We start from the raw sequence: 22,349 nt of genomic DNA on the forward strand, positions 1-22,349 counted from the left end.
GGCGTGAGCGGAAGACGGCCTAACGGTGTGCGGGACCGTAGCCCAGCTTCATGGAGACGGTTGCGAATGGTCCTCGCCAATACCCCAGGAGCAACGGTGTCCCTAATTTGCTGGGAAGTGGCGGTGCGGTCCCCTACGGCACTGCGTAGGATCCTACGGTCTTGGCGTGCATCCGTGCGTCGCTGCGGTCCGGTCCCAGGTCGACGGGCACGTGCACCTTCCGCCGACCACTGGCGACAACATCGATGTACTGTGGAGACCTCACGCCCCACGTGTTGAGCAATTCGGCGGTACGTCCACCCGGCCTCCCGCATGCCCACTATACGCCCTCGCTCAAAGTCCGTCAACTGCACATACGGTTCACGTCCACGCTGTCGCGGCATGCTACCAGTGTTAAAGACTGCGATGGAGCTCCGTATGCCACGGCAAACTGGCTGACACTGACGGCGGCGGTGCACAAATGCTGCGCAGCTAGCGCCATTCGATGGCCAACACCGCGGTTCCTGGTGTGTCCGCTGTGCCGTGCGTGTGATCATTGCTTGTACAGCCCTCTCGCAGTGTCCGGAGCAAGTATGGTGGGTCTGACACACCGGTGTCAATGTGTTCTTTTTTCCATTTCCAGGAGTGTAGTTGTTTTATGGCTTAACTATTAGCTCTGTTCTTCCCTGCCGTTCTTCCAGGCGAGAGCATGTAAGGATTTAATTTTTCATATTACCTCCTCCGTTATGTTATAGTTAAAGCATTCCACCTCTTCACGTATGTATGTCGCCAACTCTTCTGCTTCACATCGTCTGTGGGATTTCTGGGTAGAACTATAATTTTATAACTTTTGCAAACGTGTGTCCATTAAACGTAGGTATTCCGTCAGTTTTAATCTCGTGAAATTCCTGTCCTGTTGCTAGGTAGACAACATACAGTTCGCCACACTTAGGTAGAATATATCGATCCTTTCTAAGCCGATCAAAATGGCAATAGAGCTTAATAAACACATTCATCGTGTATCTCTTAACACAGTAAATGCATATTGCTGCTGTCACAGTTGGTTACAGCCCTACACTGTACCGCCTATCTATTATACTGTACCATCTGTTCTGAAACCGTGTCTGGTTACAGTGCTCTACCCAGCTCTACGAATATTTTGCTGAACCACCCGGTCCAAACAAACGTGTCCAATTACAGCACTGTACTATACATTCAGCCTACTATACTATCTCTATCTCATACATAAGGGTGGTACACGTGAGAGGCAATATCCCTCCCTGCCACGGACACCTTGCACGCAAAATAGCGTAACTGAGCTAAAAGTTATGTAGAGTGTATTACCTCAAATCATGACACAGCAATGGTCGCTATCTTCGATGCTTAGAGGCCTGAGAGCCGCAACTGATCAGTCTCTCACGGTAGTTGAAATTATCACATGGATTCCTCCAATAGTGCTAAACATCGCTCATCTATTAGGAATGGAGACAGGACCAAAAGATGTGGTTATTATAGCAGAAACTGGATAATTTTGCTACTAACATTGGCAACGTAAATTAACCGAAAATGGTATACCACATAGAAGAATGTCAGTGTGCTGACACCTATTGAAGAACTGTTTTGCAACAGCATTATGGTCGTTAAAATATGTTATCTAGTGTACTGTCAAGAACAATTAGGACGAGGACGGCTTGTAGTATTACAGAAGGAGATGTGTGGCTCATTTAACTACACTACTGGCCATTGAAATTGCTACACCACGAAAATGACGTGCTACAGACGCGAAATTTAATGGACAGGAAGAAGATGCTGTGATATTCAAATGATTAGCTTCTCAGAGCATTCACACAAGGTTGGCGTCAGTGGCGACTCCTACCACGTGCTGATATGAGGAAAGTTTCCAACAGATTTCTCATACACAAACAGCAGTTGACCGTCGTTGCCTGGTGAAACGTTGTTGTGATGCCTCGTGTAAGGAGGAGAAATGCGTACCACTACGTTTCCCACTTTGATAACGGTCGTATTGGAACCTATCGCGATTGCGGTTTATCGTATCGCGACATTGCTGCTCGTGTTGGTCGAGATCCAATGACTGTTAGCAGAATATGGAATCGATGGGTTCAGGAGGGTAATACGGAACGCCTTGCTGGATCCCAACGGCCTCGTATCACTAGCAGTCGAGATGGCAGGCATCTTATCCGCATGACTGTAACGGATCGTGCAGCCACGTCTCAATCCCTGAGTCAAAAGATGAGGACATTTGCAAGACAACAACAATCTGCACGAACAGTGCGACGACCTTTGCAGCAGCATCGACTATCAGCTCGGAGACCATGGCTGCGGTTACTCTTGACGATACGTCATATACAGGAGCGCCTGCAACGGTGTACACAAGTGTCTCTAGACCTTCCGTGTGGCGGCGCTCGATCTGCAATCACTGATAGTGGCGACACGCGGGTCCGACGTATACTAACGGACCGCTGCCGATTTAAAGGCTACCACCTAGCAAGTGTGGTGTCTGGCGGTGACACCACACTTTCTGGAAATAGAAAATGTTCGACTGCCGCCATGGCCAGCACATTCTCCACGTCTCTCACCGATTGAAAACGTCTGGTCGATGGTGGCCGAGCAACTGGCTCGTCACAAAACGCCAGTAACTACTCTTGATGAACTATGGTCTCGTGTTGAACCTACATGGGCAGCTGTACCTGTACACGCCATCCAAGCTCTGTTTGACTCAATGCCCAGGCGTATCAAGGCCGTTATTACATCCTGAGGTGGTTGTTCTGGGTACTGATTTCTCAGGATCTATGCACCCAAATTGCGTGAAAATGTAATCACATGTCAGTTCTAATATAATATATTTGTCCAATGAATACCCGTTTATCATCTGCATTTCTTCTTGGTGTTGAAAGTTTAATGGCCAGTAGTGTACCAACATTTCACAATCGCAATAGCTTATCTCGCACTTACATTGACCTGTGAACTTTCATCACTTAAATATGTTATTTAAACATCTACATTCCCGAAATTTCGTTTCTCGACACTAATTATCTTTCGGTGTCGCGATTTTTTTCCTCAGTGTCCGTATACAAGAAGAAAATCTGCCGCACTTGACGGTCAACATGCTGTTCACTATCCAATAGAAGACAAAAGTCTATCTATCGAAACATAGCCCCTCCAATAGGTTTAACAGGTATACGGTATAAAAAGCCAGGCTCTGGCAACGCTGTATTTGCGTGCAGCATCGCCACGGATATCTAGCATGAACTGAGCGTTGTGTCTGAGCTGTCCCATTACGTCAGCGAGACGAGACAACACAATAGAGAACGAAATGAAGAGTCACCAATCATCGGGTCGTGTTGACTCAGATCTAAATTTTGAGTTATGGCATCAAATTGTGTCTGGTTAACAATGCATCAGCTAAACGTTTATGCCAAAGCGTATCTGAAAGCCACGTCCGCGTGTTATGTTCCGATCAGTAATGGCTGTTGTAGAGTTAGAAAATATCTTCACGAGTGAAGCTAGATTTGTCAATCCATATCATACATTTATTTCTGCTACTGTTACCTATATTTACACATTTAGAAATAACATGAACTTTTTACAGAAGTAAACGACCACTTTGTTTACTCCATGAAGCTAACAAAACCAACAGAAAGTAATAATGGATACAGCAACATCGTCTGTATCCTATGAGGCACAAAAAACAATAGGTAAGCTCAACTAACTGACTATAATGGTATGTATCATAATTCCTTTGGACGTGCAGGCTTATCTCCAAAGACCCGGTACTTACGTGCACGTGCAACATTTACTTTAGAGAAGATATTCAAAGCGCTGGATCACATTTTGCTGGACCCCAGGCAATGCACCTGCATCCGCCATCGACGAAGCGACGTGTCTACGAACTATTACGTCCTGTACATCCAAAGATAGAGAGCTATAGAATTGTGTCTGTAAGAGCCCCCCCCCCCCCGCCAAAAAAAATAAAAATCTATTCGACAAAGGTCCGGATTAGGTCGAGACCAGAACATTGGACCTTCAAAACCAATTGCACATTGATTCCAAAGTGTGTTGGTATAGCATCATGCTGAATTCACAGCTGTCGCCGAATACCAAGTGGAAAGTTTTCCAATCCGTCAGGTAAAATATAGCAAAGAAAGGTACGATACAGGGGCGCAGTCATCTTGTCCTGTAGTAGGTAAGGGCCCAAAAGCACTCCTCACAGGATATAGGTAAGGGCTCAAAAGCCCTCCTCTCATGATTCCAGCCCACAGGTTTATTCTCCCCTCCGACGTGTTCTCAGTTAAGCTTGAGTAACGTAAGTCAGTGGTATTTAAGTACGCCATTCTGTGAATGATAATTTGTAGGTTGTTTTGTGCTAATTTCAGTCTATATCTCTTTGCACTGATTTCTAAGTCTTTTATTTGTGTTGCGGTTTCCACCACCTGCCTCATTATCCATTCAAATAAGTGGCTCTATGATAACGGAGTTGTTGTTCACGCCTTCCCATAGTCTGATACTGGGTACAGTAATGACGTGAAACCCCAATGACCTACAACATTTATCTCAGTCGCTAACTCAGGCCGCCTGGGTACGAAAGCTGTGGTAGTCAGTTTACGTGTTGTAGCGCAATATAAATGAGGAACAGCAGCAGCAGCTTGGTTATAGGATGCACCCAGTATCAAAAGCATAATGAGTACCCATTGTTTGTGTACTCCATCGGAAATGTGTCCTACGTGTACTTGACAGGACCAGTTATGGTTGTGCACTGCAGCTTAGCAGACACATGCATGCAGTTGAGAAGATCCCATCATCACGTGATCGGCTACTGTCATGTGACAAAATGATATCCTGCTTATACAAGACGAGAACTAGGGAACGGGTATCAAAAAATAAGAAAAAGAACATGACGAAGTTTCGAACCAGAGCACCATGGTGGATGTAGGTCTGATGTCCCAGCAGTCTACAGCTACGACGGCTGGTACGGTAGTGTCGAGTGATACACGTTCCTATCTACATTCTGATGCGCGGCACAATCTGATAATGTGCCCAGCTCGTCGTTTTCATACATGTTTCCAAAATATCGAATCTACTTTAACATGGAGAAGGTGAGATCAGCGAAGACGTCACAGGACTCACTGGCGAGTTTCAAGCGAAAATATACATATTATTTCTGATCCTTATTGTGAAGCCAGTAGCACCCACAGCAAGAGCCGGCTGCCACAGACGGTAAACCGCAACAGCCAATGAATGGGGCTATGGGGCATTGTTGGTGTTCACATTTGGTGGCATTTTACGTCTTTTGTTGTAGTCTTCAATGATTTTGTGGTTTTTCGTGTGAAATGAAACATGTTCATTACTGTGTTTATCATGATGCATGTTCAAACAATTTAGAAACCAACATATATGAAGTGTTGAGAACTGAACATCACGCACGAGTGAAGTTTACCTTTGCCTTTACGTGTTAAACCACAGCAGAGTCTGGAAAGTACGGAATGATTGGCCACTATACACAAACATTATTAAAAATGTATGCATTTCTTTATAAATTTACTTAAATTTTTCACATATTTGTTGTTGTTTGCATGTGACTAAATGCAAATGTTTGTATTTTTTTCAATGAAATAACGTAAATGTCTGCATTCAGTTATAGAGACTGATTTTTCACATGATATCTCTAAATTGTTTTTGGTGAATACCTGGATCGCTGCTTTACATACACGTAGACTGCTAAATTTTCCTTTCTCAACGTTCAATAATAGACCTAATGCTTGCCATAGTGACTATACTGTGAGCGGTGTATTGTGTTCCAACTCATCAGTATTCGAAAATAAGTTTTATTTTAACAAGTTGGAGAACTGGTCTATACTTCATACCGTGAGTCACTGCAGATGGATTTAGAAATTAGCACGGGACACAGGGGAACGTTTAGGTGACCAAGAATGGTATAAAATCATAGCTTCTGTCCTCTGCTTGCCTGAAAACTGCTGATGGTGAAATTGTTTCAGCTCGTGTAACACTTGTATTTAGATACAAAAACACACCACTATTTTAATGATTTTCTAGGCCTGGCTTACCACTAGAATAGTACCAGTATCTATAGAGAAAAATAATAACCCCATAAATTCAAACTATGTATACAGACATAAATCTCATCCCAAAGAGCTACGAGTGTTCCGAAATGTGAACGCATGCGATATATCTTCTTATACGCGGAACCAAGCGAGTGAATGTTGTAACTAAACGTATGTCACTTCATACTGTGAAGAGAAATAGCTTTACAATCTCTAACAAAACAAAACCAGTAACTTTCAGACATTGACTGTGCTTCCTTTCAATTTAGAAAAACACACATGGTGACGAAAAATGCATTACTTTAGTAGTTCCGTAGACGGTATGAAAACCAACAGTGCATCTATAGGCAAACTTCGGGAGTATGAATTAACATAAATGAATCTGTCATATCGATTGAGCAAGCTGTTGCCCAACAATATAAACCGAAAACAAAGTAAATTAACTGTCTTATACCCAAGCTTGCGAGATCTGTGTCCTTGTTTTCCTGCTTCATCAAAAATGTAATAGGGTAGAAGGTTAGAAGTGATAAAATCCCTCAAGAGACAAACTACAAACCAAAGAAGCAACTGCCAACGCCACAAAAGCTTCTACAACAATCATAATTATGAAAATCGAGATATTCAAACATTAAATAGCTGGAAAATACCGTTGACTCGTATAAGTCATCGTGTGACGTCATCTGTGATTTGTTTTCAGAAATTTAATTCTTATATTAAAAGGAGGATGTATACCTCATAGAAGTCGAAACACCAGAAAACAGTTCAAATACAAATAATTACTGTTAAACAACGCCTACTGTTCCATGCACTATATCTGAGTAGATAATACCCTTGTGTTGTTTAATATTTGTCAAGATTAAAGTATAAATCCATTTATGAAAATGATCTGCTTTAGACCGATTTTCAACACAACACGAACGGCGTTAAGGTGCTAGTTATTGAACAGAGAGAACAGTTACAATAGGTTTCACTGTACGCCAAATAGACCATGTAGCTGATATATTAACTGCCGCTTACAGGTACTGTGTGATAAACACACCAGTGAAAGTGCAGCTTATATAATTGTGTGTTGCTGGCAGAAGACATCTAGATCTTTACCAGAGAAACATGATAATCACGTGTGTGCTGTGAAGTGACACAGTACATGTGTATACATAAAAAAAAAATGGTTCAAATGGCTCTGAGTACTATGAGACTTAACATCTGAGGTCATCAGTCCCCCAGAACTCATAACTACTTAAACCTAACTAACCTAAGGCCATCACACACATCCATGCCCCAGGCAGGATTCGAATCTGCGACCGTAGCGGTCACGCGGTTCCAGACTGAAGCGCCTAGAACCGCACGGCCACACCGGCCGGCTGTGTATACATCACGTGCAAGTGAATACCCTGAACTAATTACATATCATCTGATAGATACACTATGCGATCAAAAGTAACCTACACCTGGCTGAAAATGACTTACAAGATCGTGGCGCCCTCCATCGGTAACGTTGGGATTCAATATGGTGTTGGCCCACCGTTAGCCTTGATGACACCTTCCACTCTCGCAGGTATACGTTCAATCAGGTGGTGGAACGTTTCTTGGGGAACGGCTGCCCACTCTTCACGGAGTGCTGCGCTCAGGAGAGTTATCGATGTCGGTCGGTGAGGCCTGCCACGAAGTCGGCGTTCCAAAACATCGCAAATGTGTTCTATAGGGCTCAGATGAGGAATATGTGCAGGCAAGTCCATTACAGGGATGTTTGTCGTGTAACCACTCCGTCACAGGCCGTGCATTACGAACTGGTGCTCGATAGTGTTGAAAGATGCAGTCACCATCCCCGAATTGTTCAACAGTGGGAAGCAAGAAGGTGCTTAAAGTGCTTAAAACATGGGTTTAGGCCTGTGCTGTGATAGTGCCACGCAAAACAACAACGGTGCAAGACCCCTCCATGAAAATCACGATCAGACCATAACACCACCGCCTCCGAATTTTACTGTTGGCACTGCATACGCTGGGACATCAACCGGGCGTTCACCATACCCACAACCTGCAACCGAATCGCCACATTATGTACTGTGATTCGTCACTCCACATAACGTCTTTCCACTGTTCAATCGTCCAATGCTTACGCACCTTACACCAAGCGAGGCGTCATTTGGCGTTTGCAGGCATGATGAGTGGCTTATGAGCAGCTACTCGACCATTAAATCCAAGTTTTCTCACCTCCCGCTTAACTGTCATAGTACTTGCAGTGGATCCTGATGAAGTCTGAAACTCTTGTGTGATGGTCTGGGTAGATGTCTGCCTATTACACATTACGACCCTCTTCAACTGTCGGCAGTTTCAGTCAGCAGCCGAGGTCGGCTTGTACGCTTTTGTGCTGCTCGTGTCTCTTCACGTTCCCACTTCACTATCACATCGGAAACAGTTGACCAAGGAATGTTTAGGAGTTGTGGAAATCTCGCTTACGGACGTATGACACAAGTGACACCCAGTTACCTGACCACGTTCGAAGTTCGTGAGTTCCAAGGAGCGCCCCATGCTATTCTCTCATGATGTCTAATGACCACTGAGGTCGTTGAAATGGAGTACCTGGCAGTAGGTGGCAGCAGAATGCACCTAATATGGAAAACGTATGTTTTTAGGGGTGTCCGGATAGTTTTGATCACATAATGTAATTAACATTGTGTATTGTTATGTATTGTTAACATGTTATTTATTTCGTCTATAATAACATGTTATCGTAGACTGGTGGTGTCCGATGGGACCGCAGTCTGGTGGTGGATGTATGTTTACCGGCCAGGTAGAATGCTCCACACAAGGGAGTAAGTAGCGAGAGTTAGCTGGCCACCAGAAATTTCAACAGACTGCGCTGACATTTGCTTAGCTAGTTGTAAAAAGAGGTAATGACGCTGTTGAATTGTTTCTTTTAATAGTTCATGACAATACCATTGTGACTGATAAGCGGGTATATATGTTGTAATGGATTGGGTAACTGGCCGAGGGAGCTGCTTGATCCGTGAATAGTCAGGTATAAGATTATGAGGCGGTAAGTCAACCGTGAGGTTTGACTTCGAATTAATTTGAATAGAAGTACCAGTTACAACGAGATTTTCTTGATAGACTTATACAAGATCCTGACCATTAGTTTGATTAAGTCAGTGCTCTGCGATGGAAGGTGACTCTTAGAAAGTCTGTGAGATTGTCCAGAGCTACTATATGATGGAGTAAAAAAAACGTAGTTTCTTGTCTGGTGGAATTTAGCAACGGATAGTTTGTTTGATGAGACGTCATTGGTCTTATTACTGTGTTGTACTGATGATCGATTAAAGTATGCTTGTCTCAGATTTGGTTCAGTAATAGCGAAATGGTGACACTACTCAGAACACTATAAGGTAGACGAGTAATTTTTGGTGTTTTGTTGGATGGTAATACTTCTCAGAACAATTTAAAGTAGTTGAGTGGCTTCTGGTGTTTTGTTGGGTGGTGACACTACTTTTAACACTCTTAAGTTATTTGAGTGATTTCTGGTCAATTGTTAGATGGTAATACTGCTCATAAACCCAAAGGCAGTCGAGTGGTCTCTAGTGTTCTGATGGTTAGTAATTCTGTTCAGCCCACTCTCAGTTAGTCAAGTGGTTTGTGGTGCTTTGTTATGTGTTGTGGTTGATACAGCTCAGAAAACTCGGAGATTGTCTACTGGTTTTGTTGGATTTTAAATACGGATTTGGTACATTATGTCGTCTCGAATGCAAGCTTATCATCTAGCACTAATGCTTCTGTTGTGATTATTAAATATAATGACGGTGAGATATTATTGGTTTATGCAAACAGTGGACGAGTGAACAGTAAAAACTAGTTACAACACGAACCATTAGTTGAAGAATGATTAGCGTCATTTTTCTCTTATGAGGACTAGTTACTGTTGCTGCGTAGCCCAATCTGCGACAACGTTATATGGATTCTGTTCAAATAGACTCCAGTGCCTGAAAATGCTCAGCTTTGTTTCGCATTCTAGATACAGAAATGACGTGGCGGCGGTACTATCTATTTAATTTTGAATAGGACAGATTAGTGAAAGTACATTCGGGAACTCAGGTCCTCAAATATCACAAGTACATCTTGTATGTATAATAGCCAGGTTCTTGTTGACAGAGCGTAGTGACAGAGCATAGTGTTACGTACAGAGAAGAACTAATAAAAAAATTTTCCGACTTGTGATATTTCCCTATATGACGTTCACTCACACTGAAATCATCTTGAGATCATAGAAAGAAAGTAAAATGTGCGAACCACTAGTGGTCAGATACTTTAGTGATTACTAATAATCAGTGGTTTCTATAAAGATCACTACCTTGCCCTCTAATTGAAAAGCTAGGTTAAGTTTAGATATTACACTCAAAGGTGAAAAGGAATATGCAGTAGGGACAAAGCTGAAAATTGTTCTTGTGTAATATGCTAAGTTTAAATCTACAGGTTGTGTTGTTGTAGACACATATTTGTCCAGTTTAGTTGTAAACCTAGAAGCAGAAAGTAGTGAAACCTACTTCATACTAACATACTATGGATAAAACGCGAAAAATGATAACAGAAAGGTTGAAAGTCGAAAAACGTATTAGCTCGCAACGTAAGTGTGACCAACTTGTTTAGGGATTAGTGAGGTAATTGTTATAATCGTAACTTAATATTCACGGCATCTAGAAATTTTGGGTCTTGGGCAGATTGCATAAAATCATTATTTGAAATTAATACCCATATTATTAATATTAATGAAGAATGTAAATCACATTTAAATGTTGATCACCGACATATTGTCACAAGAGCTACCATACTTAGTACTGAGCTGACGAGAAACGGCGGTAGAAAACAGTTATTTTTGTGTCAAATTAATAACAAATGTCTATGGAGACCTATATAAGTTATACTATCTAGAAATATACTAATTATTCAATAAGAAATTTGTGAATAGTATTGCTCTTTAGAAGGAATGGCGTGGTAAACTACATTCATGTAGAAGTTGGACCAAAATACGTTGGTCAGAAGATAACGAGTTTCATTGTCATTCTCTTTCTATTGCCAATAAATGGCTCTGAACACAATGGGACTTAACATCTGAGGTCATGAGCCCCCTAGAACTTAGAACTACTTAAACCTAACTAACCTAAGGACATCACACACATCCATGCCCGAGGCAGGATTCTAACCTGCGACCGGAGCGGTCGCGCGGTTCCAGACTGAAGCGCCTAGAATTACTCCGCCACACCGGCCGGCTTCTATTGCCACCTAACAGTAGATTTCCTCTACCACCTACAATGACGAGCGAAAACATTATGACCACTTGCTTAATTGTTTACTATTCCGGCTTCGGAACGAAATACATTACCGATTCTGCGTTTCAGGGATCCGACAGTTTGTTAGTAGGTTTGTGAAAGTATATGGCGTTAGATGTTTGAGCACTGGTCATGTAATTTGCGTAAATAATGGGCCACTGATTTTCCTACGCGGTGATGGTGCCGATAGTGACCCAGATCGGGTCTATGGGATTTACATCAAGCGAATTTTGTCACTGAGACATCAACCTGAGTTCACTATAATTCTCCTCAAACCACTGTGACATGGTTCTGCCTCTGAGACACTGAGATGTATACTGCTGAAAGATGACATCGCCTTCGGGGAAGACATCAACCGTGAAGGATGCAGGTGGCTCGCTGGTGTCAGCCTGTCTGTGATTACTACCACAGGCCCCATGCAAGCACAGGGATATGTCTCCCATTGCATAATACTGCTCCCCCAGCGTGCGTCCGTGGGCGCTGCACGATTCGAGCTGCAGATCACCTCGATGAAGGCGGTTGTGTCAAAGGCCAACGACCTAGTGTAACGAACACCTGAAGAGCCGACAGGTTATCACCGATCGACAGTCGTATCCCGATGGTCCTGTGCCCACTAAAATCGTAGTTGACGACGTCGTTGGGTCAGGATGTGAACACATCAGGGTGATCCACTGTGGAACTTCATGTTCAGCAATGTACGATGAAGGGTGTGCTGCGATGCACTTGTACGTACACAAGCATAGTGCTTTTTTGACAGAAATGCGACAGATCAAAATCTGTCCTACTCTAGAGAGCAAAGAAGCCTCCGAACCCCACGCTCTGTGATGAGTCTTGGACGTCTAACCATTTAGCAGCTAGTGGTAATTTCATTGCCCTTCTACCTCTTTCCGTAGGTGCTAACGACAGTAGCACCTAAACATTCAACCAGCTTCGCCGTTTTCCAGATACCCGTTCACAGTCTCTGCGTAATAATAATTTGCCTGTCGTCAGAGTGACTTATCTCAATGGATTTCCCGATTTGCAACCCATGTCTTCGTTAGAATGAGCCGCCGATCGTGTCTAATCCGTTTATTAAACTTATGTTACCGCGTCTTTTGTTCTCAACGCTACCAGGCGGCATTCAGCGTCGCAGTGGGCAGGGGCCATAATGTTTTGGCTTATCAATAGAGAGTACTGTGTAATAGGTATAGCACCCAGTCAGATTAAACGTTATCTATACGGACGATATATATAATTGATGATGCAGCATTTCATGTGGAAGCCAATATATAGTTGTTATCTGCTCTCACGATAAAGTGTCAGTATCCATGCAAGACTAACCTAATAGAGCCTCTAACTTTCTGCACGCAACTACGTACGGCAGATAGTGGTGCATTTAAGATAACAGAAAAGTATTTATTTGGACAAAGTTCAGATTTTCCATATACAGGATAGACATTTATTTTCATAGCATTCAATACCTCCTCAATCTACAGCTAATTAATACATGATCTCGGAGTCAATTTTAGATGTTAGTTGTAGCAAAAAATGGTTCAAATGGCTCTGAGCGCTATGGGACTTAACTGCTGAGGTCCTCAGTCCCCTACAACTTAGCACTACTTAAACCTAACTAACCTAAGGACATCACAGACATCCATACCTGAGGCAGGATTCGAACATGCGAACGCAGCGGTCGCGCGGTTCCAAACTGTAGCGCCTAGAACCGCTCGGCCACCCCGGCTGGCGGTGGTTGTAGCATCAAAATATGTGCGCTGAGGGCAAACAACTACGTGCGATCTAGCGCACGATCACAAAACTTTGGGGTCTACGTTTCTGTGTTGCGTAACATCTCACTGTGTGTGTAGATCGTTAATCAACTGACCCCTTATAAAGCACTTTCTAACGCTTGAGACGATGAATAACAACGAAGAACAGATTAGATAAAGAGACTATCGAGGAAGAAAACGTACATACCGCCATATCTTTGACCAGCTGTATATAAATGATACCTACATGAAGTCGTATTACAGCTGTCCATTATGATTTCTTTGATAGTGTGCTTGCTCCTGATTTCAGCCAGCCAGTGCTACGGTAAGAGTCTCAGTAACATAGAATTCCGTGTAACGAAGATGTTGGACTTCATAAATGCCGCAGGATAGCTGTATTTCAACATCTTCTCTATAAAGTAAAATTTTAAATAATATTTTTGAGTCGCAACTTGCATAAAGTCATGGGATACTTCCCAATATCGTGTCAGACCACCTTTTCCCGGCTTACTGCAGCAGCCAGACGTGGCATGGACTACATATGGGTCCGCAGCTCGTGGTCGTGCGGTAGCGTTCTCGCTTCCCACGCCCGGGTTCCCGGGTTCGATTCCCGGCGGGGTCAGGGATTTTCTCTGCCTCGTGATGACTGGGTGTTGTGTGATGTCCTTAGGTTAGTTAGGTTTAAGTAGTTCTAAGTTCTAGGGGACTGATGACCATAGCTGTTAAGTCCCTTAGTGCTCAGAGCCAATGCCTAATGCCTACTACATATGGTACTGGAAGTCAGCTGCGCAAATACTACGCCATGCTGCCTCCATAGCCTCCTCCATAATTGCTGAAGTGCCTCCGGTGCATGGTTTTGTGTGCCTTCTGGCCTTCCGACTGCGTCCCGTAAAAGTTCGATGGGATTGATGTCATGGAATCATGGAGTGGAATCTTGGTGGTCAAACTGTTCGCCCGAATTGTTCAGAATTTTCTGCGTATCAATCGCGAACAATTGTGCCCCAGTGACACGGCAAATTGCCGTCCATAATAATTCCATTACTGTGTGGGAACCTAAAATCCATGCATGGCGGCAAATAGTGTCCCAGCAGCCGAACATCCAGAGGACCAAGTCCATTCCATGCAAACAGACCCCGCACCATTCAGGAACCACGCCAGCTTGCGTAGTGCCTTGTCGACAACCTAGGTGCAAGGCTGCGCCATAATCGAATACCACCATCAGCTCTTACCAAATTAAATTGGGACATATCCGACGAGGCCACGGTATTCCAGTATTTCAGTGTCCAACCGATATAGTCAAGAACCCAGGAGAGGCGCTGAAGCCGATGTCGTGCTGTTAGCAATGACACTCGCTTCGGTCGTCTGCTGCCATAGCGCATGGACTGTCCCAATGGAAACGTTCGACGTACGTCAGACATTAATTTCTTGGGTTATTTCACGCAGGGTAGCTTGTCTGTCAGTATTGATAACATTACGCAAACGCCGCTGCTCTCGGCCTTTAAGTGAAATCCGTCGGATACTGTGGGCCTTTAAGTGAACTTTGTCAGATACTGCGTTCTCCGTGATTAGAGATAATGATTGAAAGTTGGTATTCTTAGCATACTCTTGACACTGAGGATCACGGGGTACTGAATTCCCCAACGATTTCCTAAATGAAATGTCCCATCCATCTAGCACCAAATAACATTCATCGCTCAATGTCTGACAATTCCCATCGTGCTACCTTAAACAGGTCGGAAACCCTTTCCACATGAATCCCTTCAGAACAAAAGACAGCTCCGCCAATGCACCGTCCTTTTATACCTTATGTATGCGATACTACCACAATCTGTATTTATGTGTATCGCTATCCTATGATTTTTGGGACCTTAGTGTAATGTTCGTGTGTAAAGTGGCACGGACAATGAAAAAATACGTGATCTATTTGTCCATTCCAGAATGCATTGTATCTACGGCGTTTTTTTCACGGAATTTCCAGACACTGTAGTATTTTTCCCAATTTCGCGAAATTTGAAACGAAACTTCATATAAAGTAGTTCTAGTTTGACTGTAGTTCTGTCTCCGAGACGTATAGTACCACTCTCGTTACGTCATGATTTATTCGTGTCATACTTACATTTTTATATACGAAACGCAAATATTCTTAACACAAGTCTTTTTGATCTGGAGTCAACAAAAACATAGCGTTCTGAGCATCCTCGTAAGAAAACTTGTTTCAGAGAGCTACGTACCTCGTGAATCCCAGAGTAATCTATAAAGAGTTATGTTTTCTTCGGAAGAAACTTTAATTTATACTGTAACCAACGATTTTGAGCACATGTAGTTCCTCCGGTTCAATTTTTATCTACTCCGCATTGCACTCTTCTAGAGAAAATATGCTCCATCAGAGTACGACGCACCATCTTCACTTTAGCGCCTTTCATCATTGGTAGTTTTTAAATTAGTTCAAAACGTTACAACAATCGTTACTGACAGCCAAATGGCTTAAAACGTTTTTCCATTACTTGGTACAAGTTTACCACACTGATTGATCCTCGTACCTTTGGTATCTACTCCACAATGTTTGTGGAGACATTTCGTTTGCTTTTGGTTTAATAGCCACACACACCATCTTTGAACGAGTTTATTGTTACAGATCATATCAACTGTTGCTGCTTTTGCCCCCTACGTGTCGATGCCACACAGCACACAAAGAGCTGCGTGTCTTTCATAGTGCCTAATTTGTTCTTTTCTGCGGTTTCGTCTCAGCACTCAGAAAATTTCTACCACTCATGCAGTATAAGCTATCAACGTGTTTACGTATTTCCACAATTCATTATACATATGTCTGACACAGAATATGTCTTGCTTCCTTTAACTTACAGTAATTTTGTTGAATACAATTTAGAAGCTGGTAGACTTTCATTCCTTTCGTTTATAAATTTCTGTAGATAAATTTTTAATAAGCGTAACTTTTCTAAGCTGGTTATCGACCGTACTCTGCATGACCAGTGATATTCATATAGTATCGCATGTTATCGTTTGTTCCCATTTGTCTGATAGGTGGAATGGGAGAAGAATTTTTCCTCTTATTTCTCTCTGGGTCTAAGGTTATCTTCAAGGTACGAGTATAAGTCAGAAGAGTAGTTAGGACTCCACGGTAGAAGGCCGTTCTTGGCATTAGCTACAAATGAGATATAGGACATCTTTCTCCGTAAAAAATTTTAATAAATTACGCTATGCGATCAAACGTATCCGGACGCCTGTCTGGAAATGACAGTTCGTGGGGCCCTCCATAGGTAATTCTGGAATTCAGTATGGTGTTGGTCCACCCGTAGCCTCGATAACAGCTTCCATTCTCGCAGGCATACCTTCAATCAGGTGGTGGAACGTCTCTTGGGGAAAGGCAGCCCATTCTTCAAGGAATCCTACGCTGAGGAGAGGTACCGTTGTCCGTCGGTGAGACCTGTCACGAAGTCGACGTTCCAAAACGTCGCAAAGGTGTTCTATAGGATTCAGATCAGGACTATGTGCAGGCCACAGCATTACAGGGATGTTATTGTCGTGCAACCACTCCACCACAGACCGTGCATTATGAACAGGTAGTTGATCGTGTTGAAAGATGCAGTCGTAATCCCCAAATTGTTCTTCAACAGTGGGAAGCAAAAACTAGCTTAAAACATCTATGTAGGCCCGTGCTGTGATAGTGCCACGGAAAACAGCAACGGGTGAAACACTCTCCATGGAAAACTCTATCACACCATAACACCAGTGCCTCCGAAATTTACTGTTGACACTACATACGCTGGCACATAACGTTCACCGGGCATTCGCTATGCCCATACCCTGCCATCAGATCGCCACATTGTGTACCGTGATTCGTCACTGCACACAACGTTTCTCCACTCTTCAAACGACCAGTGTTTACGTTCCTTACACCAAGCGAGGCGTCGTTTGGAATTTACCAGCGTGATGTATGGCTTATGAGCAGCTGCTTGACCGTCAAATCCAAATTTTCTCACCTCCCGCCCTTACTGATACCTTACGACTTATCTTAGAAGAAAGGTTAAGGAAAGGCAAACCTACGTTCCTAGCATTTGTAGACTTAGAGAAAGCTTTTGACAATGTTGACTGGAATACTTTCTTTCAAATTCTGAAGGTGGCAGGGGTAAAATACAGGGAGCGAAAGGCTATTTACAATTTGTACCGAAACCAGATGGCAGTTATAAGAGTCGAGGGACATGAAAGGGAAGCAGTGGTTGGGAAGGGAGTCAGACAGGGTTGTAGCCTCTCCCCGATGTTATTCAATCTGTATATTGAGCAAGAAGTAAAGGAAACAAAAGAAAAATTAGGAGTAGGTATAAAAATCCATGGAGAAGAAATAAAAAGTGTGAGGTTCGCCGATGACATTGTAATTCTGTCAGAGGCAGCAAAGGACTTGGAAGAGCAGTTGAATGGAATGGACAGTGTCTTGAAAGGAGGATATAAGATGAACATCAACAAAAACAAAACGAGGATAATGGAATGTAGTCGAATTATGTCGGGTGATGCTGAGGGAATTAGATTAGGAAATGAGACACTTAAGGTAGTAAAGGAATTGGTCGAAGTAGAGAGGACATAAAATGTAGACTGGCAATGGGAAGGAAAGCGTTTCTGAAGAAGAGAAATACATCGAGTATAGATTTAAGTGTCAGGAAGTATGGAGTGTAGCCATGTATGGAAGTGAAACATGGACGACAAATAGTTTGGACGAGAAGAGAATAGAACCTTTCGAATGTGGTGCTACAGAAGAATGCTGAAGATTAGATAGGTAGATCACATAACTAATGAGGAGGTATTGAATAGAATTGGGGAAAAGAGGTGTTTGTGGCACAACTTGACAAGAAGAAGGGACTGGTTGGTAGGACATGTTCTGAGGCATCAGGGGATCACAAATTTTGCATTGGAGGGCAGCATGGAGGGTAAAAATCGAAGTGGGAGACCAAGAGATGAATACACAAAGCAGATTCAGAAGGATGTAGGTTGCAGTAAGTACTGGGAGATGAAGAAGCTTGCACGGGATAGAGTAGCATGGAGAGCTGCATCAAACCAGTCTCAGGACTGAAGACCACAACAACAACAACAGCCTAACTGTCATAGTACTTGCAGTGGATCCTGATTCCAGTTTCGAATTCCTGTGTGTTGGTCTGAATAGATGTCTGCCTGTTACACATTACGACCCTCTTCAACTGTCGGCGGTTTAAGTCAGCAGCCGAGGTCGGCCTACACGCTTTTGTACAGTACGTTTCCCTTCACGTTTCCACTTCACTGTCATATCGGAAACAGTTGTCCAAGGTATGTTTAGGAGTTGTGGAATTCTCGCGTACGGACGTATGGCCGGCCGGTGTGGCCGAGCGGTTCTAGGCGCTTCAGTCAGGAACTGCGCAGGTTCGAATCCTGCCTTGGGCATGGATGTGTGTGATGTCCTTAGTTTGTTAGATTTAAGTAGTTCTAAGTTCTAGAGGACTGATGACCTCAGATGTTAAGTCCCATAGTGCTCAGAGGCATCTGAACCATTTTGAACGGACGTACGACACAAGTGACACCCAGTCACTTGACCACGATCGAAGTCTTTGAGTTCCGCGGAGCGCGCCATTCTACTCTCTCACGATGTAAAATGACCACTGATGTCGTTGAAATGGAGTACCTGGCAGTAGGTGCCAGGTATATATATATATATACATTGAGCTGCCACCTACTGCCAGGTACTCCATTTCAACGACATCAGTGGTCATTTTACATCGTGAGAGAGTAGAATATATACATATATATATATATCCTAGTACTGGGCGTAAAAGTATTATGTTAGCAGTCTCCATAGAACACATTCAAGAAGTGCGTTCAACAAGTGAAACACATTTTTGTGGGCCTATTTCGGTTCTAAAAATGTGGAATTTGTTGTGAGAGATCATGGAGTAATCCCAATTCAGCTCCAGAAGGTTTCATGAAGTTCCGATTGGCTGCGACAGTATATGTATCCCTGAAAATAGCGTTGTAACGGAGGTGAATTCCAACCAGGGAGATGTCATTGAGTTTATTTTCACGGAAAACCAGAGCATTACTGATATTCACAGGTGCTTGCGGAATGTCTACCGAATCATGGCTGTGAACAAAAGCACGTTGAGTCGTTAGGCGAGGCGTCTGTCGTCGGAACGCGTGGACACTCTCTTTCGAGATGCTCGACGGATGAAAATCAAACACACGCTGAACAACCGGACATATTTGTTGGTGGTGCTACCACACTCGACCACCAGTTGGGGTACTCAAAGCTGTATACCCGTTTGGCTACTTGCCGCCTAACAGAAATCCATGAAGAGCAACGAAGGAGCATCTCTGCTGAATCACTTGCGTGTTACGAGGCTGATAGTGACAATATTTTGTCGAACATCGTCAAAGGCGATGAAATATGGGTTCATCACGTCGAGCCAGAAACCAGACGGTAATCAATGGTGATGTGCCACACCACCTCAGTTACAATGAAATAGCTCAAAGCCGGCATAGCCGTAGAGACGGTCTTTTGGGACTCTGAAGGGTCTATTCTGTTTGAGGTTCTGCTGCATGGTGCAACTATGAACTCTGATTTGTACTGTGCCACCCTCAGAAAACTAAAGACAGGACTTCAGCGCGTTCGTTGGCACAAAAACATAAACGAACCCCTCCTTTCCCACGACAACCCAAAGCCTCACACAAGTCTGTGCACCCGAGAGCATATCACAAAAATTCATTGCGCTTTTCTTTCTCATCCACCCTACAGCTTCGATATCGCAGTTTCCGTCTTCAATATGTTTTTCCTGACTCACGTAAATGATGGAGAATTTGCTGGTTCAGTAAGACGTTGTCTTCGACGTCGACCAGTGCGGGCATACAGGCTTTCTTAATAAGACGGCACAAGGGTGTCGCATTAAACGGAGATTATGTTGAAAGATAGTGTTTTGTAGCAGAACAGTGAGTAATAATAAGCTGTATTGGAACCTGAATAAAACGGACCTGGTTTCAGAAGAAAAGAAATGTGGCATTGGTTATTGGACGCTCCTAGTAAAATGTTCTAGTACACCTGCACTGAATCGTAACCTGTCATTCGCTGTTTCTTCAGTTTATCCTGTTTGACAATTCTACAATTCGTATCCACACATTGATACTTACTGCTATCTGCATGACATGGCTATCTCTGGTGGTGTCACAGTAATACTGTGATCGATGCCTACTGCATTCTTACGTTTGGCAAGAGCATAAATTTAAACTTCTCCCATTTAGCAGCTAATGGTCATTCCTACCATCAGCACAGTGTTTTGCCAGTATTTACCTACAAATGATTACGATTTTACCGTATAAAGCTACTTTACAGTTAACTTATTTATCCGAAAAACTGCAGAGTTTCGAGCTTATATATTCTGGTAACTGTAGAAACGACTTGATTGTAACTGAATAAAGGTACTGTTATGTTTATGCTTTCACTACTATTTTCGATTGTTATTCTTATTATCAGGCGGTATTTGCACTGCAGTTAAAACCATCCGATGCGGACTGAAAGTTGTTATCAGAAATCACTGCCGTAGCAGCACTATATTTAATAATAAGATTATTTGCACCCATACGACGATTGATTACATACGTACATCAATGACATCTTAGTATGTGGTATCATATGGTCTACGTTTGTCAGCACTCCAGTATTAGACCTCGTTATACAGTATTGCGTAAGGAATAGTTTCAAACTTCTACGTAGTCAGTCAGTAAGAAATACATACGACCGAAAATGCAGCAGATAGTTTTACTGTTTCACTTGAAACGCCTGCTTCTGTTTCAAGGCAGTTGAATCCAATCTGCATTACCTGAATGAACGAAATATTTTTGGAAAGAAAAAAATTTTTACAACTTATAACATGCAAGGGTCAATTTAAGAGAATTCTAGTTTCAACTTCTAAGAAAGACATCCGGACGACTAAGGGGAAGCAATAGAAATTTCGTTGCAAGAGAACTGAATACTTCATTTAACTTCAAATAATGTCAAAAAAGAACTATGTAAAACAATTTTCAGTTCAATTTCCTGTTATATTTTGATTTGCCGTACAGCCGCTAACTGAACTTCTTGAGCCACGACATACCAAACACACTTTATTTTTAAGTGGAGTCAGCATTTTGAAAAATATTACAGTAAAAAATAAGGGGCAAGCACGTAGAAAATAGGAAATGATCGAGATTTCATTCATAAAGGCATACTCATAACGGACGTTGAAAACTTAGTAAGTTAGTAAAATTATCGGACATACAGATTACTTACCAATACAAATACTACACTTTGGAACTGTGGTTCTCCTAGTACGTTGACGGGAATTTCTACATTACTGTTATTTAAAATAATGTGAAATAAGTGAACCAGCTTGAATTCCATCTAGGTGGTAGAATTAAGGATTTTGTAAACACATTTTACTTATTTAAGGTTATTGGTTAGTTGATCCTGCAACGCAGTTTTGCACGTTGACTTTTACATCTGTGGTGTTTTCCGATGCGTGGGTGTTAAGCTGTTGTTCGAGACATGTTCCATACCTAGCATTTCGTCTGATAATGAGGAGTTTGCTAATGCCTTTCAAGTCTTTATAGGGTCTCATTATGTCTCCATCGCTAGAAATCAAATGGTTAGGTACAGGCATCTGAGTTAAACCAAATATTTGTTAGTGGTCAGATTGCAGATGATGCAACTGCAGTCATGATAACTGATTTCATTTCACGATAAGAGCATGACATCTACAAGTTGAAAAGCGTTTAAGTGTGTCACTGGTGCAATCTCTCAACCAAAAACACAAGTTATGACTCACAATATCGTATGCACATTTAGCTACTTGCCTAGCAACTTGTTTCGCATATCTGTAAATTGTTACTACCGGCAAATTGTCATCGATTTTTAAGTGTCGACGCGTGATGCTGAACGGCTACTACAAGTCTGTTTGATTACACAAAGTTTTGTTCCTTCAGCCTTATCTGTCAACCTTACAGTATTACTTCTCATTCTTACTCAGAGCAGTGAAATTATTCTCCACGCCTCATTCCTTCTGTTATGCTGTCATACATTTCAGTTATTTCATAGTCACTACTATATCTGCTAGACTGTTATTATTACGGCTATCAATTACTAATCAAGTGCTGTGTAAATATTAACTTCACATTGACGATTATCATGCTTAACGATCTAAATGTGTAAATGAGCAAAC

At 42.6% G+C, this 22,349-nt stretch overlaps 1 protein-coding gene across 1 annotated transcript in view; it reads left to right on the top strand.

The window, feature by feature from the left end:
* Nucleotides 1-13,401: 13,401 nt before the first annotated feature.
* Nucleotides 13,402-22,349, top strand: part of LOC126188840 (trypsin alpha-3-like) — a 60,835-nt gene continuing 51,887 nt past the window's right edge. Inside the window, exon 1 of the mRNA XM_049930457.1 lies at nucleotides 13,402-13,447. The gene's annotated coding sequence lies outside the window, so the exon portion shown is untranslated. The remainder of the gene's footprint in view (nucleotides 13,448-22,349) is intronic.

The sequence above is a fragment of the Schistocerca cancellata genome, chromosome 5 (assembly GCF_023864275.1).
Source record: "Schistocerca cancellata isolate TAMUIC-IGC-003103 chromosome 5, iqSchCanc2.1, whole genome shotgun sequence".
NCBI lineage: Eukaryota > Metazoa > Arthropoda > Insecta > Orthoptera > Acrididae > Schistocerca > Schistocerca cancellata.